Here is an 11,961-nt window from a genome sequence, read left to right as displayed (position 1 = left end):
TTCACAAAAATGTTTAGCTCTACATTTTTATTGATTCGCATCTGTTTTCATTATAACGGAAACCACTAACTGCTCCATTATAATGGAAACCGTTAAATGGTCCATTATAATGAAAACCGCTAAAACTGTAATGGAAAAGTTAGTCCGAAGCGAGGAAAAAGACTTTTTTTTTCTTTCTTTTTCTTTTTCTTTTTTTCGTTTGCTTGTTAGTTTTTTTATTTATCTAATTTCTTTATGGTATTATCTTTTAATTGCGACATTCTTATTTTCATGTAAACATTTTTGTAAACATCTACCTTATTTCTTAGTTTATACTTTATACTCTTGGAAAAAATTTTGTAAAAAATATAAATTGTAACACGGTGCTCGGTGATAAGACAAAAATAATGCCTTCTTCTTGCGCTTGCCATTAATTTTTTATGAAGTTATAAATATATGAAGGTTGTATTATTTATTCAACCGCAAAAAATAGTGTTCAAAAAAAAATTATTTCAAGATGACATCAATCAATAAATAGTATTATAAATAAATCTAAAAACATAATTGAAAATGTGATTTGTGATCATGATTATTATTATTATTTAAACTTTAAATAGCCGACGACGCTGGACCAGGGTACCAGGGGGTTTATGCCGCCCCCTTCCCTCCCCCTCCTCCCCCACTTTTTGTAAGGATCTTTTTTTTTGTGTAGAAATTTCAAGATATAAAATCTTTTTTAGGAATATGATGGTTGTGCTCTCCCAACTTTAAAAACTTTTCGTCGGCCCTTTTTATTTTCAAATAATTGTAAAGTAAATTAAAATAACTGCATAGTTTTTTAATTTTTAATTGATTTTATCTATTTTAAAAGAAATCTTTAATAGCAAAATAAATCAAAACATAAGGGTGTAGCGTTTTGATTTAGTTTTAAACTGTTTAAAATAACAAACCTAGTATCCATGAAAAAAAGTTTTAAGAAAATGTTTTATTACTTTTTTCAAATATTTATATCTCACAAAAAACTCTTTAAAAAGCTTATCTACATTCAATTTTAATTTGCTTTCTTTTTTTCTCAATAGCGAAACCTATAAAAAATAGATGGAATTTCCTTTTTAAATATATCTGTGTTTATTGGTATGCATTTATTATGAAAAAGTTTACATTTATTTAAAATCTTTGCATTGATTCTTTTAAGATATAATGTGAAGCTTGCCACAACATTTCAAATATTTATTTATTTCCTTCGGCTGTTGTTTCTTAAACAAATTGTAATGTAGGCAAAGTTTAAGATTATTAGGCGCATTGTAATTATTTAATAATTTTATGTTTTGCACGAGATTATATGGAATACTTTTAATATTTAAACATACATGAAGGGTAGATTAGGGTATTATGAGCATCTTAAGCGAAAACTGGAATATTTTCAAAAATAATTATGCTTGATCCAAAATTTTTGTGAATAAACAATTTTTAAGGATCACTACTCATGATTCACTTAGATGTTAGGGCACCTGAAATTTTTTCTTAAAAACACAGAGTTTTTAAAGAATTAGCAAAAGTGCTTGTATTACCCAGACCACTTGGGAATATGAGCGCTTTAAATTAGCTCAAAAAAATAACATTAAGTAAAAAAACAATTCAAACCTGACAATTACAACTAATTTGTGGAATATAATGGTTCGTTATTAAAAGAACTTATCATTAAAAGATCAAATCTTAAGCCACTTTTTACTGAAACAATACTACTACGTTTTACGCATAAAAAAAAAATTAGTTCGTTATTTTTGCAATTTTTATTACTCAAACCATTATACAATAAAATTAAAATTTTTTTGTATTTAAATTACAGAAAGATATTTAGCATTGTTAAAATATTGAAAATTTTTACTAAATTTTGTTATTCAAAAATGAATTAAAACTACTGCAATTTTAGGACTCAAAACTAGGTAAATTCAATGAAAAACGCTAGGTAATTTGAGCTTGCTCATTTTACACAAAAATGGTATCTTTAAATAAAGTCAAAACTAAATATTTCTAGGAACTTTTTTCCAAATAAAAATGGAACGGATTTCTAGCTAATATATTTTTCTTTATGAAAACCCAACAAACGTGCCATAGCGGGTTTTCCGTGAAACTATATAAGCATTTTGAGCGAACCGCTGTAATTTTGCTTATCGGTTACTTAATGGAGTTTAGATTAGTGGCTGCCGCCAAAAGTGGCTAGCCGATAGTTAGCCATTATTAAAATATCAGAAAATTATTGGCTTGCCATTTATAGCGGCTGCCACAAATGGTCCATTAAGAAACCGATGAGCAAAACTCTAATGAACCGCTATAAAATGCCTATATAGGTCCACTGCAAATACACTAAAACAATATTTGCTAAGAAACTAAGTTTTATTATTTTAGCATCAAAATTTTGCGCCAAAAGTTTATTCATGCGCGATGATAATTTTTTAATACCGCAAATAATTTAATAGCGTTTTAATTAGATGAGAGCCGCTATTTACTACCTTTTTTTTTATAGGTACCCCTTACGATCTTATCACAGAGCACCGCAGAAGAACATTTAATAGAAAGTTCACGCCTCCTTCCCAACCGATGTTGCTGAACTTGGCGAGAGGTGGGGTTTAGACAAGGGATTATACGTTTCCGAAGCAAATGCGCTACCATTGCTCCACGACTGCTCGAAGTAAATTTACGCTAGTTATACTGATTCCTGCTCAAGTTTTTTGAAAAAGTACAAAGCAACTTTAACTTCACTGCTTGCATATTTGAAATCTTTTAGTATGCTCACATTACTATAATCTACTCTCATGCGTTTTTGTTCTAAAGATTTTTTTTTTTTTAACTTTAATATAGAAAAGATACCAAACAGATTATTTCCGATCCAGTGATCTGTAATCAATCCAGTGAGCTGAAAATGGCTTAGATTTTAAAAGAGTTAAAATTAGTATTCAGAAAAATAAATGAAAAAGCATTGAATCTTTATATCGTTTAAAAACAGACGTTTTTAAATTATGTTTGATCACCGTAATAGAGTTTGCCAGGCAGGCTAATCGCAAATTTGAATGTAGTACAACCCTGATTGATTGTGCAACTTAAAAAAATATATGTCAATTGCCAAAAAATGTAAAGATACCAATACGAAGTGATAATCAACAAGGAAGAATTCGCCAAAGATGTGGTTATATTTAGACATCTTTAAGAAATTATTTGCATGATGAGCCTTATTTCACTTTGGCTCACAGCACAATCAATGGAAATGATGTTTTTTTACTCAAGAAATGTTAAAAAAACACCTGTCAGGGGTAAAATATAGAATAAAGGTAAAATTTAACCAAAAAATGTTTGTCTAATAGTGTATTTTTAAAATAGGGGTGTTTAAAACGGACTTTGTCCCCTGCAGTCTTGTATTTAACTAAATTTTTTACTTTAAAAGAATGGCCTATGCATAAAACAGGCAACCATAAAACTTAAACCAATATTTATAAGACAACAAGAACCTCGCAACAGACCTTGCCTAGTCAAATCAACTTGCTAGGTCAGTCCGTTTTCAAATTGGAAAAATCAGAAATAACATGAAGAAGAAATTCAATGTAATTAAAGAAATAAAACTAATAAAGGCATAAATATTCTAAACAAAAACATTTTTTGGTTAACTTTTAGTTTAAAAATTAGAGAGTAATGCATATGTTTTGGATGCTTAACATTTTTTTATATTTTTTACAGGTCAACTTTAACGACAAAAACAAATATAAAATTTTTTGCATTTTCGTCATAAAGAAAGATTCGTTCTGACTGTGTTGTTTAGACGGTCAGGCAAAATTAATGGTCTGGTCAGGCATTAGCGGCAAGGTTACTGGATTTCTTTACGTGGTAAAAGGTATAATGAAGCAAGATCAATACAAAGATGTCTTACAAAATTGGTTGATTCTACAGATCATAAAACTATTTCCAATTAGGGAACTCTTCATTTTTATGGAAGATGGAACTTCCTGACACACCGTACGGTCTGTTAAAAATTTTTTGGAATTGGAGAATATATCACTCTAATTGATTGGCCTGGCAATGAGCTAGATATAACCCAATTAAAAACTTGTGGGACCTGAGGAAGAAAGAAGTTGCTGAAAATTTTATATTAATAAGAAACCACAACTTTTAAAAAATATCATTTTTTTGTGGAATTGTAATTCTCGAATACAAAGGCAGTATAATCTTGCAATGATAGCATGCTGCATGCAAAATTTAAGCTCGAATAGTCGTTAAAGGCGGTTCAATAAATTTTTCTATATTATCCTCTTAAAGTGGCTCATATTAAAAATAAACTCAATTTTTTTAAAATATTTGACTTTTTTTTAATATACCATTTGAAGCAAAACTTTTTATTCTTTTAGAAGTGTAAGAATGAAAAGTTGAGTTTTAACCAAAGTTGATTATGAAACAGTGTTTTGAATTTTTTTAAATTTTACTTCCAATTTTGTTGAAATTTGGTTAAAATATAGATTATTTTTAGTTTTTAATAAAATTTTCAGAAGAGGAGTTAGAAAGTAAGAAGTAAGGAAGAGGACTTAGAGAGAGGGTTACCATTTATTGCTTTAGGAATTAATAAAATATATTGCGGCAATTGAAAAGAAAATACTTTTTGTCAAAAAATGAGTATAAAGTTGGGTCGTCAGCAAATTGAGAAATTTTAGATGTATGGTTGTCAGGAAGATCATTAATGTAGATAAAAAACAAAACAGGACTAAGAATAGAACCTTGAGATACCCTATAATTTAAAGGAAATGAAGAAGAGTGTTGGGTATCTAGAATTATTTTAATAAAGCGTTTAGAAAGATTTGATTTGATAATCTCAAAAGCTTCCCCAGATACACCATACAAAGCAAGTTTATGGAAAAGACCAGCATATCAAACTTATTCAAAAGCTTTATATATGTCAAGAGCTGAATGACGAGTGCTCTTGCCTTCTCATCTCCTTCTCATGCACAATAAGATCTTTCTGTTACAGCAGTTATCAAGTGAGCCGTAGAACGAGAGGATTCAAAACCGTATTGATTGTTTAACAATAACTTATTTGACCCAAGATAGGATGTTAAAAATTTTTTGATCAAAGACTCAAAAACCTTGCTAATGATAGAGAAAAGAAAAATTGGACAATAGTTGGAGGGGTCAGAATGTTTTCCAGAGTTTTTAGAAATTGGAACCACAGATGGCAATTTCTAGCAGGCAAGAAATCAATATTCAGTCAAGCAATAATTAAATAATTTAGAGAATTGATGAGAGTTCTGGAGAACACTTTTTTTGTTGTTGTTATTGTTGTTTTTGTTTTGTTGTTACGGTCTTATCACAGAGTACCGTCAAATGCGCCGTGAACCTGTTTAAAAGGAGTAACAAGAAAAGTATGGCCATAATATTTAAGAGTCGAATTAGAAAAAAAATTATTTGAAAATAGTTCAGCCTTGTCCTTGGGAGAGGTAATAAAATTATTCCCATGAATTAAAGATGGAATGTTAGACATACCTTTGTTAATGACGCTGTTAAAGATTTTCCAAAAGTCTCTAGAGCAAAACTTCTGAGATAAAATATGAGATTTAGCAAAATGGGAATGGAGCTTAGCATCAGACAACAACTTTTTACATTAACTCCTGGCAATAATAAATAATCGTTTGTTCTCAAGAGACTTGTTCTTTAAAAAAAATTAAAAAAATGATAACGGTTTGATAGAGCAGCTGCACAAGAAGATGGAAACCATGGAGTGGAATGAGACTTGGAACCAACGATAACGAATAAAAGCTTCCATACCTGCCTGGATCCCGATAGTTAAGTAAGAGGTGCATTTATCAGCGGAGAGACAAAAGATATCAACCCAAGAGATTTATAGACTAAGAGATTTATAGAGATCATTACATGGTCAGAACCACTTAAAGAAGAACAAGGAGAAACTAAACACAAGCTAGGGTCAGAGACAAGATACAAATCAAGGAATGAAGGTAAGTGATTAGGGTTGTCTGGAAAACGAGTCTAAAAGTTAACTATTTGAGTAAGAAGTTTAAAAAATACAGAGATTATGGGCTTTAGAGCCAACAGGTTAAGTGGTGTTTTTAGCCAAACTATTCAGTGATAAGTATTAAAGTCGCCAATAACAAAAATTCTGGCAAAAAAGTAAAGAAAAACGGCATGACCAATTTGATAAAACAATTAAATCTAAAAGAGTGCAGTCTTGAGAACAAAAGGAGAACAATAAAGAATAAAAAGAATGATGATAGAGTAAAGAGGCGCTAAGCGGAAGCACATAACAGAATGGTCAGAGGATTCAAACCTGATTTCACGACAAATAGGTGAATTGATGCGTAATTACACCCCCAGCCAAACATGTGACAATTGGAGTCTTTGCAAATCAAAGGATAGTACCCATCAATGCTAAAATCTGAAGAAGGAACAACCAAATTTAAATTATTCTCATAAAGAGCAAGCAAGCCTGGTGAATTTTGCAAGAGGTCAGATTTGACTGATTGAAAGTTACTACGCATACCTAGAGCCAACAACACCGGGGGGTGGGGAGCACATACCCCCACTTTTTTTAAAGAATCTTTCTTTTTCATTTTTTTAAAGAAAATTATAGATATAAAATTAAAGACTTTTTTTATAAATTGACGATTGTGTATCCAACTTCGAAACTTGTGTTGTCGGCCCTGAGACCATGAATATTTGTGAAAATACATTAAAGCGGTTAGCTGGTGGAAATGGGTTTTATAATTAATATTTTGGGTTTGGCATGATTTAAGTTTAAAGTGAGCTTGACTCATTCATAGATAGACGTATATAGTGATATGATAGACATAGATAGTGTATATATGTATGTATGTATGTATGTATGTATGTATGTATGTATGTATGTATGTATGTATGTATGTATGTATGTATGTATGTATGTATGTATGTATGTATGTATGTATGTATGTATGTATGTATGTATGTATGTATATATGTATGTATATATGTATGTATGTATGTATGTATGTATGTATGTATATATGTATGTATGTATGTATGTATGTATATATGTATGTATATATATATATATATATATATATATATATATATATATATATATATATATATATATATATATATATCGTCAGCCAAGAACCAAATGGCGCTATATCCATTTTTTATGTTTCCGAGAAAATCAAGATTTAAAATTTAATTTGTAAAGGTTTTCTGCCAGAATTGCCGACTAATTTTTCAAATATTTTTAAAAGTTGCATCATTCTTGAGACTAGATTTAGTGGACACATAATCCATTGATTGTTGAATATTTATTAATAATAAACAGAAAAAACACAAAATGTGGACATACAGCCACTTGGTTCTTGGCTGACGATATATATTTATGCTATATATATATATATATATATATATATATATATATATATATATATATATATATATATATATATATATATATATATATATATATATATATATATATAATAGGGTGATCCAAAAATGACCAAAAAATTTTTTTTTTTACTTTTTGTTATTCCTAAGGTCTAAATGTGTTCATTTATGAAAGAAAACATTGTACCAAAAAAGTCAGCCAAATCGGTTAATATTTAGAGGTCGCGCTGGGGCGATCTTTATACCCCTCTAAAATTGGAATTTTCAAAAGTTCAGTAAAATATTGACCTTCGTTTTCTGTGCACATTTCGGTTATTTACCGTTCGATTTTAATAAAAAAAAACGAAAATAAAGGTCTTATTACGCATAATAATTTTTGTTAAACAACATTTCCTTTTTAAATGCATATTAAAGCGGCAAAATTAATTGCAAACTAAGCCGAATTTCATTATATTTTATTATATTGGTTTATTATATGGTTTAGTTCAGTTCGAGACTTTATCGAGAGTGTTGTGATTCCTGAAATAAAATTACAATAGTTGATCTATTTGGCTTGACTAATAATATTAATTACAGTATTTTAAGAAAGTGATATAATTGCGAGTTTCAACTCGCAATTATATCATTAATTGAAACTAATTTTGTTTGGAAATATAGGTGACAACAAAATATATTTTCATTCATACACTGTATTAAAAAAAATTTAAAATGGCTGCAGTCGCAAAGTCAACACGCAGTTCTACAGCAAAATGGTTAATTGGTCAACCAATATCGATGCTTTGCCATCCTAAGCTTCCAACGATTTTGGAAGTATTAAAATGTTTTTTCTTCCACCATGAGGTGAAAGGATTGAGTATACATGAAAGTTCGGTAACAGTTATCAAATCAACTTGTGAAATTTGGGAAAAAGCTAAAATTCCTACAATTCGAAAGGATAATGCAGTTACAAGGCTTGAAAAATTTCATAAAGAATATACGGGTCTATTAAAAGACAGAAATAAGAAATCAGCTGTTGCTAGAAGCAAAGTAACAGACTTTGAGAAGAGAATTATGAAACTTTTTGATATTGCGCCAACCAATGTTTTTGATTTAATAAAAATTGCTGAAGATCGCGATTTCCTCATAGATCAACGAGATGATAGAAACATGGTCTTGGGTTCCATTGATAAAGATGATGCAGAGAAAAAAGAAAATAAAGTTTGCAGAGAGATAAGTTTGGATAAACGTTTGCAAAAAAGAAGCGTTGAGGAAACAACGCTCTGAAGAAGTAGTTGTTCTTGAGAATTCAACTTCGCCTTCAAGTTCTGCTAGTAGCGATCATGATGATATCGTAGTTTTGAAAGCAAAAGATAATGTTGCAGAAAGCTCCGGTCTGAAAAGGAAGAGTTCTATAAAAAAAATTATTACCCCTGAAGTTGTCGCTTCCTTAGATAGAGGAAAAGTAAGCAATCGTGTGGCAATGCGAGCTATAGCAGCTACAATGCAAAGTTTAGGAGCTCCCATTGAAGAGTTCTCTATATCTGTTACTACTTTTCATAGGGCAAGAACTGATTATCGTGAAACTCATTAAAATGAAACGAAAGAAAATTTCAAACCGGATGTACCTCTCGTAGTTCATTGGGATGGAAAAATGATGGCAGACATCGATGGAAATGGAAATGTTGAGCGTTTGTCAGTTTTAGTAACAGGGCGTGGTGTTGAAAAACTTCTGGGAGTGCCAAAACTTCCTGATTCAAAAGGAGAAGCCATTGCTACTGCAGTTGTAGCCTCCCTCCATGAATGGGAAGCTTTGAATCTCATTAATAATCTCTGTGACAAGTCGTTTAATACCACAGCTAGCAATACAGGATCTGAGAAAGGTGCTTGTAATTTACTTGAAGAAAAATTAGGAAAAGAATTATTGAATTTAGCTTGTCGTCATCACATTACTGAAATTGTTGCAGGATCTGTGTTTAAAATTTATTTTCCAACAACGTCCCGACCAGATGTTGCTATTTTCAAACGATTTAAACAACCCTGGAAGAATATCAAGAAAGATGATTTTAGCCCAACTGTGCAAGGTGAAGAAGCTGAAAGATATCTTTCAAACGTCTCGATTGAAAAAAAATCGTCTTTAATTAATTTCTTAAAAAAATGTTTGCAAGACTCACAACCACGAGATGATTATAAAGAACTTCTTGAATTATGTCTAATATATTTATGAGAGCAACCTGCTAGTGGAATAAGATTTAAAGCACCTGGAGCCTCCCATCATGCTCGGTGGATGGCAAAACTTATTTATTCAATTAAAATATGGTTATTTAGAGATCAGCTTAAAATAGTGCAACATGAATTAAACGCAGTTAGAGATATTAGCATGTTTGCTGCGTTAATATATGTTCGACAGTGGTTTACTGCACCACTCAGTGCCGCGGCCCCATTTAATGATTTAGATTTTTTAAAAAATATTAAGGAATATCGTGAAATGAATGAAATTATAGCGACCGCTGCAACCAAGGCAATGAAGCGGCATCTATGGTATTTAAGTGAAGAACTTATATCTTTGGCCTTTTTTAGTGATGATGTAGAGATTGAAGTTAAAAGAAAAATGATAACTGCCCTTCAGCGTCAATGCGTAGACAATAATAGGCCATCAAAGAAATTAGCAGATATTACAAATGTAATGAGTAAATCCCTTGAGGACTTTGTAACGTGTAAATCACTTTCATGTTTTAATTTGTTAAATATTGACATTTCCTTTCTTGAAGAAGATCCTTCAAACTGGAAAAACAATGAGTCGTATGCCGACTCTAAAGAAGTAGTGAAGTCTCTTAAAGTTGTTAATGATTGCGCCGAAAGAGGGGTGAAGTTAGTACAAGACTTTAATGCTGTCTTAACAAAAGATGAAGAGCAGCAAAAGTATGTGCTAAATTTAGTTGCAGAAAACAGGGCTGTCTTACCAGATGCAAAAAAATCAACATTGAGTACTAAACAAACCAGGCGACAATGAGCAGCTGTTGTTGTTTAATGTTGTTTAATAAAAGTTACTATCTGTAATAAGAGCTTTATTTTTGTTTTTCTTTTATTAAAATCGAACGGTAAATAACCGAAATGTGTACAGAAAACGAAGGTCAATATTTTACTGAACTTTTGAAAATTCCAATTTTAGAGAGGTATAAAGATCGCCCCAGCGCGACCTCTAAATATTAACCGATTTGGCTGATTTTTTTTAATACAATGTTTTCTTTCATAAATGAACACATTTAGACCTTAGGAATAACAAAAAGTAAAAAAAAGTTTTTTTGGATCACCCTAATATATATATATATATATATATATATATATATATATATATATATATATATATATATATATATATATATATGTAAACATGATATTGGCCTGGTATAGACTGAGCTTAACTTTGGAAAAACTCAATATCATTTTTTTTAAACATAGTTTTATTATTATTTAGACTTTTTGCTTGTAAAATATATTTTTCTAATTATTCTTGTTGACAAGACCATTTAAAATACTCCAAAAATTTTAATTATACGACATTCTGGCATGTCTGAAGTTTTATTTGCTTTTTCAAAATACTACACTTTTTTCAAAGTATTGCACTTTTTTAAGTAAGTTATTATTTTCATCTGCTCATTCATATGCTCCATCTAAATGATCCCAGCAAACATTCTATAGCGAAATTTCAGTGGACCTTTATTAGCATTTTGAGCGGATCACTGACGTTTTGCTCATCGGTTACTTAGTAAACCATTAGTGGCAGTCGCCAAGAGTGAGTAGCCGATGACTAGCCATTATAAACAAGTTGGAAAGTTATCGGTTTGCAATTTATAGCGGCTGCCACTAATGGTTCACTAAGTAACCGATGAGCAAAGCTTCAGTGGCCCACTAAAACCATGTTTGCTGAGATACTTATTGATGAATTGAATAAGTCTCTTTTTTTATTTCATTAGTTTAAATAAACTTTTTGAGTTATAGCCAGTCCGAAAATTGTTTGATTTGAAGCAAAGCACAAAACATGGCTAGGAAATGCCATTTTTCAGAAAAGACAACCCTAAATATAGTTAGTTTTTGAAACTTTTGTATTATACCAATTAATTACAAAGTTAGCACCTGCTAAGATTTCATCTCTTAATTTGATAACAACTTTCTTACTTCGGATTCCAATCTCTTATGATTATTGTAATTATTCCAATCTCATATATATTATTGCTCTGTTCTTTTAAGAACATTGAGCACGCTATTTTGTAGAATACATTTTAAAAATGTATATATATATATATATATATATATATATATATATATATATATATATATATATATATATATATATATATATATATGTATATTCATATATATTCTATATACAGGGCGGGTTTTGTCACTTGTCAAGGAGGGGGTGAAAAGGTCTTTTAAAAAAAAATAAACGTTCGCATATTTTCATTTATAAGTATTCTTTTTTAATTTTTTTTTACTTTAGTCTAACAATCAGGTTCATATATGTATAATTACGTGTAATAGTCATTTTCATTTGTCAGTATAATAGTCCAAAAAATTGTATAATAGTCAATTTGCAAA

Source organism: Hydra vulgaris, chromosome 12 (assembly GCF_038396675.1).
Source record: "Hydra vulgaris chromosome 12, alternate assembly HydraT2T_AEP".
NCBI classification, from domain to species: domain Eukaryota; kingdom Metazoa; phylum Cnidaria; class Hydrozoa; order Anthoathecata; family Hydridae; genus Hydra; species Hydra vulgaris.
This window is presented reverse-complemented; position numbering follows the sequence as displayed.